General features: G+C 28.2%; 1 non-coding gene across 1 annotated transcript; it reads right to left on the minus strand.

The window, feature by feature from the left end:
• Nucleotides 1–11,247: 11,247 nt before the first annotated feature.
• LOC131178042 (small nucleolar RNA R71) lies at nt 11,248–11,355 on the minus strand. The gene has a single exon (XR_009147173.1). It is a non-coding gene; the product is annotated as a small nucleolar RNA R71 (small nucleolar RNA).
• Nucleotides 11,356–11,583: the final 228 nt, after the last annotated feature.

The following is an 11,583-nucleotide window of genomic DNA, read 5'->3' on the forward strand; positions in this document are numbered from 1 at the left end:
TCATTTCAAAAGAGTTATGTCTGTTCATTAAAAGGCATCAAAATGAACTATTTATTATCGATAGTTATATCTGTTTTAAAAGGTGTAAATGAACAAATATAATTATTCTAAGAGATACAAAGTGAATAGTTGTATCTGTTCTAAGAGGTATAAGTGAATGGTTGTATCTATTATAAGAGGTATAAGTGAATGGTTATATCTGTTCTAAGAGGTATAAGTGAACGTTTATATATGTTCTAAGAGGTACAAGTGAACATATGTAATTGTTCTAAGAGATACAAAGTGAAAGGTTATATCTGTTGTAAAAGGTATAAGTGAACAAATGTAATTGTTCTAAGAGATACAAAGTGAATGGTTGTATCTGTTCTAAGAGGTATAAGTGAATGGTTGTATCTGTTCTAAGAGATATAAGTGAACAGTTGTATCTGTTGTAAAAGGTATAAGTGAACAGATATAATTATTCTAAGAGATACAAAGTGAATGGTTGTATCTGTTGTAAAAGGTATAAGAGAATAGATGTAATTGTTATAAGAGATACGAAGTAAACTGTTGTATTTATTCTAAAATGTGTAAGTGAACAGATGTAATTATTCTAATAAATACAAAGTGAACTGTTGTATCTATTCTAAAAGGTATAAGTGAACAGATGTAATTATTCTAATAGATACAAAGTGAACTGTTGTATATGTTTGAAGAGATGCAAATGCTTTATAAATAGCAGTTTGGAATAAAAATCTATTAACTTTTTTTTTCTCTCTCTTCTCTTCATTTTCACCTACAATTAATATTATTATTCTTTAATTTATTCTTGGGAGAATTTTAAAATTTCTTTTTAGATTTATATTTTGGTTATTATCCTTGAGGGATCTACCTAAACTACCTAGCTGTAACATAGTGGGGTTTTACTCTTTGTCAATTTCATTATATTAAGGAAAGCAAATACTTCATATGATATTTATTACAAATTGACTGGAAATTTTAGTAGAGTAATTACTCAAATTGAGTGTATTAGTGCTATTGGTAGCTTAATGTATGCTATGCATTACACTACTCCTGATATTGCTTTTGCAATATGTAAATTGTCAAGATATACTAATAATCCTGGTGTAGAATATTGGAAAGAAATTTCAAGAGTTTTTGGATATTTAAAAAATGAATTATAAACTATAGATTATTCTACAATAAATTTTCAATTTTGTTAAAACCATATAAAGAGTTGTATCCATGTAAAGAGTTGTGTCCCTTGGCCAAAAGATGCAACCAAATTAAAAGATGTTATTCTTCTTAATAGTTACATGCATGAAGAGATGAATTTATTGGCCAAAAGGTTGGTATTTTTTTAGTAGTAAAAATAAGAGTCGTACAAGTCATTTGTAAGAAGTGACAAAAGGATAAATGAGTATGCATTTGTGTGTGTGTGCAAGTTTAGCTTGGTTCTTTAGTTTTGGATGCTCTCATTTTAAACAAGTTATGGAGCAATTTATTTTTGCAAATAAGGTACATATCTAGACTGTGAATTATTTATGTAGTTCATGTTATAAACATGTGATTATATGGTTGACTAGTGAAATAAATATGGTAGAGTTCCTAAGGTTATACAAATGCCAATTGGATAAGTAGTACTAAGAATAATAAGTCAACCTTTGGTTGGGTGTCCATTTTAGGTAGATGTTCTGTTTTTTTGGGCATCAAAGAAACAAACTTGTATAACTCATTCTACGGTGGAATCCGAATTTATAACTTTAGCGAATGTTGGTAAAAAAGCAGAATGGCTGAGAAACTTGTTATCGAATATTAAGTTGTGGCCACAACTTGTACCATCTATTTCTTTATATTGTGATAGTCAAATCATGATGGTTAAAGCTTATAGTAAAATATACAATTGAAAGTATATACATATAAGCTTAAGACATGAAAATGCAAGATAATTAGTCTCTAATGGTTACCATGTTTATGTTAAATCCTATAATAATCTAGCAAATCCTTTAATAAAAGGGCTCTCGAGAGTTATGATCATAAGTATATATGCTGATTAGGATTTACAATATTCCATTAAATTTACTACTGATAGGAACCCTATTTTATATTATTATTACTAAATAAAGTTTAAAGGGTAGCAACAAGTTATTAGTAAATGTTGTAATTAAGTATTTAATGTAAGTTTAATATTAATACAAAAGAAACTTCACCTATATGAACATAGGAAGTAGTGCCGCTTCAATAAAAGTGAGAATAACTTTTGTAAATGTTTATGAAAATAGGAGGTAGCACAATGCCATATTCATGCTAAAATTTTGGTGAACTTTTTAAGTCAAACTAATTGATTCATGTGTGTAATATTTTCGGTTCTATTTAATAGGAATCTAGGTTTAAGCTAAGGCCACCATGATTTCTTTATAACTTTGACATACTTACACTAATGAAAAGTTTAAATCGAAAGATACTTTTCATTATACATGAAACAATGAGATCTAACAATACAAGCTAAGTGGGGGGATTGTTATAAATAGCTTGTATGTTAGATAATATAAAGAGAAATAATTCTTATGTTGTTAAAATATAAGAAAGTGAAGAAATGGCAAGAATGAAATGTGTATAGAATTATATATATATATATATATATATATATATATATATATATTATTCTATTATGGCACTTGGCACGTATATGTGTAAAATAAAATAATTATCTTATTGTAATTTTCGTAAATAAATTACGAACATATGTGTTTATTAACAAGTAGATATGTCTATTAATAAACAGACATGTCTATTTTATACAAATAGTCACAACTATTTGTTAGATATCTCTTAATAAACAGACATGTCTATTATATACAAACAGTCACAACTATTTGTACAGATGTCTGTTAATAAATAGACATGTCTATTTTATACAAAATGTCATAACTATTTGTATAGGTGTCTGTTAATAAATAGACATATCTATTATATACAAACAGTCATAACTATTTGTATAGGTATCTTTTAATAAACAGACATGTCTTTTACACAAACAGTTGTATCTATTAGAGATAGATAGATGTGTCTATCTAGAAAATGTGCCATAACTTTTCATTCTTCATAAATATAGATGAATTTTTCAATCCAGAAATATACTACTTCTACTTCTTTTTCTTTTCTTTTAGTCTCTCTAAATTCGGTTCATATAAAGAGTTCTTAAGGAAAATCTTCAGGAGTTGCTATCTGCAGATTTCAGGCTTTGTTGTATCCTGGAGATATATCGCTATAACCTTGCAGCAATCTAGTGGGGGCAATTAATACCTTAAAGATAGTGATTCATCACGCCTCAAAGCCTATTTTACACCTACTACCTCAACAGCCATCTCATGGGTAACGCATCCAAGTTCACCTCCTTGGTGTGCCTCGTCCATTATTAACTCCATTCTTCAATGTCTCTCAGCACCCTCTAGCACCATGGCCAGTGGCCCTCTTACATTTAAAGAGTGACCAATTTTGTTGCTGATTCCCTTGCCAAGCAAGGATTGCAACGCTGTGAGGATTTTGTGGGCCTGTTATATAAGATGTATTTTGTTCCATTTCTCAGTTTTCGAGTAATTTGGACTTTTTTTATCATACGAGTGTAATAAAAAAAAATAATGTAAAAAAGGAGGAATTTTCAACTTAATTATTAAAGGAAAGTGAAATTTAACATTTTAAAGAGCGACGCTGCTTAGAGTAATTAAAAAAAAAACTAAAGGATGATATTATAAATAACATAAAAACAGTAAATTAAAAATAAAATATAATAATATATAGTTATAATATAATAATAAAACATAACAATAATATAATAATATTATACAATATGTAATAATAATATAATAATATTATGTAATATATAATAAAAATATATAATAAAATAATATATAAATTTCAAAATCTTTGATATTTGCTTAAACCTGCAACTTATTTCCTATAGTTTTAGCACTAAACACTTTAATTTCTGATATTTTAATAAACCTACAGCTTAGTGCTTACTATTAGAATTTCAGTTAAATTAATAATTAATTTTAATAAAAATACCAAAATACCTTTAATTATATTTTCAATTTTAAAGTGTATATATTTTTAAAATATGGATCTCATTAAATTAAAAATTTTAATTTTAAATTTAAATTATAAATTTTAAAAATAAATTAGTTACTTTAAGGTCCTTAAAAATTTTAATTAATTACAAATCATCCATATATTTTGCAAAATAATTCTTAAATATTATAACTATTTATAAATAAGTCTTTATAATTTTGTAAAATTATATTTGTCATTATTATTTTAATAATATATAAATAACTATATATATCATTTTGTAATATTTTGATATATTATATTATATTGTTATATATTAAAAAAAGAAAAAAGAAAAAAAAATATGAATATGAATGTAAATTGTTAATAAAATAAAATATCATACATGGACTAAATTATTTTTGAATTGAAAATAGAATTATAGGTATTTTTATTATTTTTGCTAAATTTAATGAAAAATTAATGATAATTCTAATGATAAAAACTAACTTGTAGATTTATTAAAATGTCAATTACTAAATTATTTAGTATTAAAGCTACCTAAATTAAGTTATATGTTTAAACAAATCTCTAAAATTTATAAATTTATATCTTTTAGGATTAATATATATATATATATATATATATATATATATATATATATATATATATATATATATATATATATATATATATATATATATATATATATTGAGACGCTAATATAAGTGGCATCCTACTATTTATAACATTATTTAACTGCTATTTTGAGTAGCATCCCATTCATAAACTAGTCAACTCAGTAAAATTTCAGTCCCCTGGGTAATCAAATTCAAACTCACCTCTTTTATACATTTTTCTTTTTTTACACTCATTTAAAAAAAAAGGCCCGAGTAATCTATAATACCAAGGAAGTTGTTTTTTTTTTTTTTTCTCAGGCTGGGTGTAATAGATATAGGCTGTTGGCTATGGTGCAGTTCAAAGCATTTCCATTGATTTCCATTCACTTTCAATAAGAATTTGCTTATAATATATGGATTTGACAGCGATTGATTTTAATGCTTAAAAATATAAAAATTATTGTTTTAAGTTTATAGTTCTAAAAACAAGGGTCGTTGCATGTTGAATTAGAAATTAATCTTTGGAAGGATAAAAATAAATATTAAAAAAAATTAAATAAGATCTGAAGAAAAATATAAAGATCCCATAAAAGGTTTAAATACATGGATTACAACCCATACTCATATGCAATACCTGATGATGAAAAATTATATGACTGTAAGATATAATTAGAGATATGGAGCTGAATAATTAATTTTGTGGCATGATCTTGAAAAAAAAATATAGTTTTTGGAAAATTAATTTAATTAAATTTAAATAAAATTTTATTTTGTTTAAATTTAATGTGTAGTTTTTAAATAAATCTGATTAAGTTTAATTAGGTCTCATAGGCCTAAGTAAGTCTAGTTAGGAATTTTAAATAGAACCCATTTAATCTATTTTCTAAAAATTAAAATAAGAAAATCTCTTTTTTCTCTCTCCCTCTCCCATACAAACTCTCTCTTCCACTTGACTCCTCTCTCTTCCTCACTCCCTATTGGTGCCGCCCCTTTTCTCTCTCTTCCTATTAGTTGAAATATCTCACTCATATCTCAGTCTTACCCAAATTTTGCAATCCCAGTTGTTTAAGTTATATGAACTTTGTCAGCCTAGGACTCTAAACGCTATCATACCTCTCTCTCAAAACCCTATAAATACCCTACTGGGGTAGAGAAAAAAAAAAGGAGGGGGAAGAAGAAAAGAGGAAAAAAAAAGAAAAGAGGAAAAAAAAAGAAAAGATTCTGAAATATTCAAGACTATTTAGAGATATCTTAGAGCTAAAGAAAATTTAGAGATATTCAAAAACTCTTTTAGTTCTTTCTTATTTCTTTTCTTTTCTTCAAGAAGATTTTCTTGCAAGATTTCTTAAAGGTTGGTTTTTGTTATTTTCTTTTCAAGATCTATGCCACGTAATATTTAATTCTATATTATTTGTCTTTTAATTTATCTTGCATATTTATGTGAATCATATAATCATGTTTAATTTGAGGGGATACATAACTCTGCACATATTCAGTTTTCTACCTTTCAGGTTTTTATTATTTTTTGTTATCTTATGAATCTGTAAAAATTTTAAAAAAATTATACTCATATTATACATGAAATTTTATTAATTTTAGGCTCAAGAATCACTGAAAAAGTTTTTGTATTTTGTAAGTTATGACTATTTGAAATTAGGCTGTTGAGGTTGGTGAGTTATGAATTTTATCAAAAAAGTAGTGCGATTCTGTCACTTAGAAAAGTTATGATTTATGTAGATCATCCGGCTAGGGTTGTGTTTGGTCTATAAATTTTATAATCTTATATGATGTTTTCCCTATCATTTGTAATTTTTTCATAATTTTTAGATGTGTCTAACTATTTTTAAAAAATTAAAATTCTTATTACGGTCAATCTGCTAGAATTTAGGAATTGAATGTTTATGCATGTTCTTTTGTGTTCTTGAGTTCTAATTGATATTTGCTTTATTTTTCTATGTTATTTTAATTCAAAAAGTATTATGAAGTGTTTGGAATATGTTAGAAGATCTGGACCCTTAGGTAGTTGTAACTAATTAGAAATCTTAACCCTTTAGGAGACTAGAGTTAAAACCTAATATGAATTATTATTAGTATTTTCTTTACTTCCTTTATTTTTTTTATTTGTTACAAATAAATTTGGTAAATAGCCCTAAGGTAAGTACCAAAGAGGACATTTACGTGGAGCTAAACAGGAGTAAGCCAGGGATATCATTGCTATACTAGAAGAGAAGGCAATTTTTTAAAATTAGCTTGCCCTAATGGCAACTGTAATTATCAACAAGTAGCTGTAAATTCATAAAATAATTATCGGCATGAAAATGTAGTAATAATAGGATTTTTATTTGATAAATTAAAATTAACTTTGTTTTTTAATTTAACCAACTTTTGCATATAATTAATTTAAATAAATACTTAATAAATTAAAAATAATCTTGTTTATAAATTAAACTAACATTGGTATATAAAATAAATTTAATTTAATGCTTGGTAATTGTAAAATAAATTTGCGTGTTAGAAATCTTTATTAGGTTGTGATTGTTTAGGCCTTATATGATATTAGAATAAATTACACAAGTACATAATTAATTTAGTTTAATTATCCTTAGGGTAACTTGGTAAAAAATTAATTAATTAGGTTAAATAGAAACTTAGGGTTATTTGAAATTGAATTTATTTATAAATTAAATTCTCAATAATAAATTAATTTTAGTCATTCGATAAATATCATTTAAATAATTAGCAACCCCATAGATAGAAATTACTTGTGCATGAAAACTGTTTGTAAATAATAACCCTTTCATGAATTACTTGCTTGTGTAGGACTAGAATTGCATTTTTAGGATAAAGTTTAATTGAAGAATAATAAACAAGAATGCTAGAAACATTAGTAGAGGACTGGCACTCAAATTAACGAGGTTAGACCAGGCGTAAGGGGTGCCTAACACCTTCCCCTTACGTACCCACTATCCCAAACCTAGACATTGTGTCACACCCTACCCCTCTGTAAGGCATAACATGATCCCGTAGAATACCTAATGAACTACCGAATTTCACCTACCGATAACTCATTAAGTACCCTCCAAGAGATTTTAAAATAATTTTTTTTATTTTTATAAATGGTGAGCATTTTCTAATAGATATTAAAACATTTAATTAAAGTTGAAAACTAGTTAAAATCTTTGGCCCATTTTATTTTTTCGCAAATTTTATAGAAATTTCGGCAGAGTGCCGTCTGTATTTTGAGAAAACAGTTCTTCAAATACCTGAAAAAAACACTTCCAATAATTTGTCTCAACAACTTTTTCAAATTCACAATCATCCCAATCAATTTCAACATCATTTACCAACTTCCAAAAATTCAAATCCATAATTTCCAATATTCAACATTCATCAAAATACCATTAATCAATTTCATTCAATTTAAAGCAAAATACTTCCATTCATATCTTATTAAAGATAAAACAATTTATATATATCATTACAAAAATTTATATTAAGAGAAATTCAAACTAAAATTTATTATAAACTTTATACAAACTTTATACAAACTGCTCAAGACCAGTTTTACATGTCCATACCTTTACATACATTACATACATCAAAATAAATTTTTACAGTCAGGGTATAAATTATACCCGATAGCTTCAAAGCAGGTAGCTCATCAATCCTCAGCAGCTCAATTGGCTGCTCCTCTAGTCTCTATATCTGCGATAGCAATAACAGCTATCGCTGAGTACTAGGACTCAGTGGTGCACAACATACTAAAATAATCTTTATACAGAATTTAAATCACATTTATTAAAAAATTGGACTGAACATGAGAATTAAATACAAAACATGAATTATGAGATTTTAATCCAAACAATTTCATTTCGAAGTATCAAAATCAATTTCATAAAACCCACAGTTATATCATGCCATTCGAAACAAATATAATCTCAATAGCCAGAGGCTAAGAAGAAGTCACATCACAAGGCTAGCTAGCTCAAATATATAGATATCCATTCAATTTCTTCTTCTACTGGCACACACCTCAACACGTCAGCCAGAGAAGGAATCAAAATTCGAAACTGATTACCCCCACTAGTCATGCTAGTGAGGTGTTCAAATATATGGTCATGACACTGTAGTTTCAAAACTTATCTTAACAATTTACTAAACATTGCCATTTCAAATATACACAAATAACTTTCAACAATTTAAATCAAAAGCATAATAAATATTTCATCACAATGATGTCACTGATGCATACATTTTGCATAGTCATTTAGGTCTAGTTTCATAGCCATTTTATTTTATTATTAGTCATTTTTAGCCAATTTCATTATTTATTTAGTTAGTTTTTCATAGTTGTCAATTTTGCATTAATTTGTAATTTTTAATTTGTTTTATAGGAAAAATGGTGTTTTTGAAGGACTGAAGAGAAATTTTGCCATTGAGGAGTGACTTCTACAGCCAAAGATGTCAAAAACAAGTTTTCAACCTGAAATATGCATTGACCAAATTGTGCATAACTTGCTGCATAAGCTATGCGGATCTGCATAAGGAGAAAAATCACTGTTCCAATACCTGCCGAAATGTGCATAAGGAGACTGCATAGCTTATGCACATTCACGCCTCCCTTATGTACTTTCACGGAATTGTGCATAACCTATGCACCAAGTCATGCAGTTTCGCATAAGTAAACCAGAAACCAGCCGAAAACTGCATAAGGGACTGCATGACTTATGCAGTCCACTTATGCAGTCCCATAAAGAGTTCATTAATGAGCTGGCAGAAGATTCCCTCAGAAAATCCCTCCTCAAACACACCATTTTAGGGCTCCATGTCAGGAAATGCTATAAATAGTCCCATTTCCCATTTTAGAAAGGGAGAAAAAGGAGAAGACAAGGAGCAGAAAAGAAAAGGAAGAGGAGAGGCAGAATTTGAAGAGTCACTTTCACTTTCCACACCATTTTCAACCAAGATTTGCAGATTTCTTTCTTTCCTTACATTTCTAGTGCTTAGTTTCTTGTTTCTTAGCTTAGATTAAATCTTTATTTCCATTTAAACTCAATATATCTTATAAGCATTATGGGTAGTGAGTAGTTTACCTTTGATTCTGGAGTAAGGGTTGTAATATTTGAGATATTTTGTGGATTTTGATTGGGTAATCCATATTTTATGGTCTTAATGAGTTTTATTCATTTCTTGTGTGCTTAATGACATGCTTAGTGTAGGATCCCATTAAGTGATGTTCTTAATCCATGGTTGAGGCACCGAAAGGAGAAGGCCTTGTGATAGATAATCAAGGAATTGGACTTAATTAACTTAAATCTAGAAATAGACTAAGGATTAAGAGGATTTATAGATTAATTAAAGAACTTAATGGGTCTTAATTAACTCTAACTCCACGAAAGTAGGATTAGATTGATTAAGGCACTCTTTGTCTCACTCGAAAGGGTATTCAAAGGATTTAAGAATTAATCTCCTTAAAACCCGTAAGTTCCACAAGATTGGATAACCAATTTAAAATCCCAAAATAGCTCGAATATGAAATCCCGAACTCCGGAATCGCCTTTTCATAATTGTTAATTTTTAATCGAATTTAATTGCTTGCCATTTTAATTTTGCCATATAGATTTCAACTTGCTTATTTCAAATTGATGCAATTTTAGTTTAATTAATACATTGTTGGATAGATTATTAATTTTGCACATATAGATTTTATACTCAAATACCCATCAATTTATTACTTTAATTTCAAGAATAGTTCAATTTAGTCAACTTTTTATATCAAAAATTCAATCATTAACACAACTCATCATGGGAACGATATCTTTTCTATATTACTTATACGACCTGTGCACTTGCGGTTGGGCCACATCAAGTTTTTGGCGCCGTTGCTGAGGAGTTGTTTGTTTAAGATTGAATTCTTGATTATTTTAGTTGTTTTTAGTTTTATTTTTGTTATCTTTTCATTTTGTGTTTGTTTGTTCTTTTTCAGGTACTTTTAATCTTTTATGAGAAGAGCTAGAAGCACAAGTGACACATCCTTATTGTTCAATCCTGAAATTGAGAAATTTTGTAAAGCCAACAAGAAAGAAACCAGGAAAAGAAAAGAAGCTTTGAGAGAAACTGAATTAGAAGCAGACATGGCTGATGAAAGAATGAGAATTGGTGATAATGCTGGAAATGATCGAAACAATGAAAATGCAGCCCAAGGTGAAGAGGTTGTAAATGCTAATGTGCCTAGGGGAAGTATGATGGATCATGCTTTTCCTCGTTTTGATTATTTGAGAGAGAGCATAGCAAGACCAAGAATTGATGCAAATAGTTACAAGATGGATTTTGGAGTTCTTCAAATGATTCAGAATTCTCAATTCGGGGGATATCCTTCTGAAAATCCACACACACATCTAAAAAAGTTTGCTATGATTTGTGATATGCAAAAACAACCTGGAGTGTCTGATGATGCAGCAAGATTGAAGCTATTCCCGTTCTCTTTGAAAGATAGAGCATTGGATTGGCTTGATTCTTTACCTCACAACTCCATCACAAATTGGGAGCAACTCACTGATGCATTTCTTGCACAATATTTTCCACCTGGAAAAACTCAAGAGTTGAGGAATCAAATGACAGCTTTTAGACCAAGAGAAGATGAAACTCTCTATGAGTCATGGATGAGATGGAAGGAATTAGAGAGACAATGCCCACATCATGCCATTCCAAAATGGATGATAAACCAGAATTTTTACACAAATGTTACTCCTGCAATTAGAGGAATTATTGATGCTCAAACAGGAGGAGAATTTATTATGAAGCATGAAGATGAAGCTTATGAGCTATTGGAGAAAATTGCAAAGAATACTCATCTTTGGAGTAGTCCAAGAGGACCAGCTCCAACTCAAAGGAGGCAAGCTGCTGGAATGTATGATCTTGATCCATTCAACAT

Source organism: Hevea brasiliensis, chromosome 2 (assembly GCF_030052815.1).
Source record: "Hevea brasiliensis isolate MT/VB/25A 57/8 chromosome 2, ASM3005281v1, whole genome shotgun sequence".
In the NCBI taxonomy this organism is placed as follows: Eukaryota; Viridiplantae; Streptophyta; class Magnoliopsida; order Malpighiales; family Euphorbiaceae; genus Hevea; species Hevea brasiliensis.